Below are 3,180 nucleotides of genomic sequence, written 5' to 3' on the forward strand. Positions count from 1 at the left end.
AGAGAGAGAGAGACAGACATGGACTCAACAACAACAACTTTTGTACAGATTAGAACCCACAACCCCTGTCGCCATGGTAGCATCAACACCTCAGACATTGGTTGGGAACTCGGGAACGGTCAATGATGATTGGTTAATGTACAACTGGGAGAAGATGTCTTCCTCCTACCTACCACCTTAATGTGACTGTCGAGGACGGGGCATTTCACAGCCCTCTGAGCATTAACTACCATTGTTCATAAGGTCTTCAGAATAGTGTTGTGCTTCATTACAGAGAGAAAGGATCAAACCATAGAGTAATAAACACATAGAGGAGGCACTCCCCTAAGGCTCTGTTAGCAGGTGCCTTCTCTAGGGTTATAACTCCGTGGATCGATCTTACTAGGCCCTCCCAGGAGGTAAGGTTACAGGGTGGCATCAATTTGAGGCTGGTTTTTGTTTCAATACCTACATACATACATACATACATACATACATACACTCACACGTCACACATACATACACAACATACATGTTGAAATATATGCATGCTGTAGCGTCTTGTTTTATTCTAACATACATTTTGACACCATCTCTCCTGACTGACGTCCCGATTGGCTAACAGACATCATCCTCCCTTGCCATTGGCTGTAAAGTAACACTGAGTGAGAGAACCAGGAAGATAGAGCAATAATCAGACTCGCAGGGGACTGATTATTATGGTAATTTAGGGTTGATTTGGATACATTTCTGTCAAGCCAGAGTTAAGCGTAGATGAGCTGTGATTCGCTGACACGGCCTTGTTGAGTATCCTATGAGAACACAAACAAAAGCAAAAGCACCAATGACACAATAAGAGTGGACAGAAACCTCTTCTCCCTCTCCCCCTCTCCCCCCTCTCCCCCTCTTCTCCCTCTCCCCCTCTTCTCCCTCTCCTCCATCTCCCTCTCTTCTGGCTGTGTTTGTTTAAAACGGGACAACTTCATTTACATTTAAAGGCACAATCCGTAGAATTTGTTTCCGGTCAAAAGTGCTGTCCTCTGTACATATTTGTAAACGGGACAGTTGGATCTTGATGAATATAACTGCCACCGCGTTGTCATGGTCACTGTCCCCTCGACAGCCCATTTCACAACAAGACCCACTGCCACAGGCGTGTCCAAAAAGAGTCCAGCGGCTGCACAAGTGACTGGAACAGACAATTGCAGATTGTGCCTTTAATCCTCTCCACAGACCCTTAGGCTGGTGTCTCTAAATTTAGCAAGGAAATAAATAAAACTATCAAAGATTACCAAACATGTCAAACATTACATCATCAACTTAATAAAGCCTCACAGACAGTATAAGGGGCTTTAAAGCACCACTGTGGTACAAGGTGGACCGTGTGTAGAATAGATCATTGTGTTAAAAAATGACTGGACTCATTTATAGATTTCTATATATAAATGCTGCAGCTTATTTAGTCATTCTGGCTTCAGTTAAAATCACAACAATAGTACTTGAGGACATTGTCGCCCATTCCGCTTCCCAGACCTCTGCACATAGAGGAAGTCACACACACACAGACACACAGACACACAGACACACAGACACACACACACACATACACACACACAGACACACATACAGACACACAGACACACGCACAGACACACGCACACACACAGACGCACACACACACACAGACGCGCACACACACACACACACACACACACACACACACACACACACACTCAAACACAGGCACACGGACACAGACACAGGCACACAGACACACACACGCGACATTACCCTACAGATTAAGTGTCAGAGTTTCCCTATCCGGCCCTCAGGAACCCTGACTATGTTTGTTCACATTCTAGAACATTCCACAATCAACTCTCAGATACAAGGTCTTGTGATGACGTTAGCTATGTGTGTGTGTGTGTGTGTGTGTATGTGTGTGTGTGTGTGTGTGTGTGTGTGTGTGTGTGTGTGTCTCCATTGAAAGACAGGTTGTTCTAGAATCAATAAGGTCAAGGTCAGGGGTTAACAAGGACCAGGATGAGGAAACACTGTCCTAAGGTCAGTCTTTTGTTTGATTGGCTTGGGAGAGGCAGACTTGATCACGATTGGCTGGGGAGAGGCAGACTTGATCACGATTGGGTTAAATGCCTCTACATACAGGAGCCAACCAGAGGGGTAGATCACAGAGCACGATCAACACGTTGGCCACATACACACTGATAAACACTAAGCGCTAGATCTTGATTTTTAATAGTGAATTATAATAGTTAATCTTGAATATGAGTTGTTTGAAGAATTGAGTTAGTTACACAACTGTATTCCAAGTTGTAATAAACGTAGATGAAGATATTCCAGAATCATTTAGAACGTTAGAACGGCTAACTCATTATTGATCCTGCTTTGTGACGTCACCCCCTCCAGCTCGATCTTTCATTTGATTGGTCAGCTATGGCGAGGGGACGCAGTGAGCCCCTCCAATCACGATGCTCGTTCACTGTGACCTCACACAACACTGAGAGAAAAGAAAATATTCAAGCCTTTTAAAACACATGAGTGTAAAAATATAAAGTACCTGTTTATAATATATTTATATATAAATGAATATTCATTGTTTTTTAGTCTTTGTAATGCAAGACGTGGAAGCCGCAGGGTACCCCTATAAAACAACAACAACAACGACAACAACAACAAAGAAAAGAAAAACAAACATAAACGAAAAACAATGGGAGACATTTTTGTTTCCATGGAGACAAACTTCCATTTTCCAAAAAGAGCCAGTAATTATTTTCCCATCTGGAATTTGGCTCGAGACACAACAAACAAAACATTAAAAAAAACAAAAAAGGGAACTAAACTAAACAAAAGCATAGCGGCCACCCTCTTCCGGTCCTTCCCATGAGTCTCTCTGCTCAGCTCACCCCGGCCCAACCCTGACCCGGCCTGACTTTCCCAGTCCCATATGAACCCCTCTCTCCTCACCCATAAACACTTCTGTAGATCTGAGAAGATCGGGTAGGTATAAACAATACACTGATGGGCTTGATGGAATGTCGGCCATCTTGCTTAGACCTACCCGACCCTGTCAGATCTCCACAAGTGCATCTCGGGGGGTCCATTTGGAACTGAGTGCTCTCCACTCTTAGAAAACAAGGTTCCACCTTCGGCTTGTCCCTGTAGAAGAACCGCTCATGGTGC

The 3,180-nt window shown here is 43.9% G+C and overlaps 1 protein-coding gene across 1 annotated transcript in view; it reads right to left on the reverse strand.

Annotated features, from left to right (window-relative positions):
• Positions 1–913: 913 nt before the first annotated feature.
• spred2a (sprouty related EVH1 domain containing 2a) overlaps positions 914–3,180 on the reverse strand; it is a 20,161-nt gene continuing 17,894 nt past the window's right edge. Inside the window, 1 exon segment of the mRNA XM_083690201.1 lies at positions 914–3,180. This exon segment is cut by the window's right edge and continues 896 nt beyond it. The gene's annotated coding sequence lies outside the window, so the exon portion shown is untranslated.

This window comes from Argentina silus, assembly GCF_951799395.1.
Source record: "Argentina silus genome assembly, chromosome: 18".
NCBI lineage: Eukaryota > Metazoa > Chordata > Actinopteri > Argentiniformes > Argentinidae > Argentina > Argentina silus.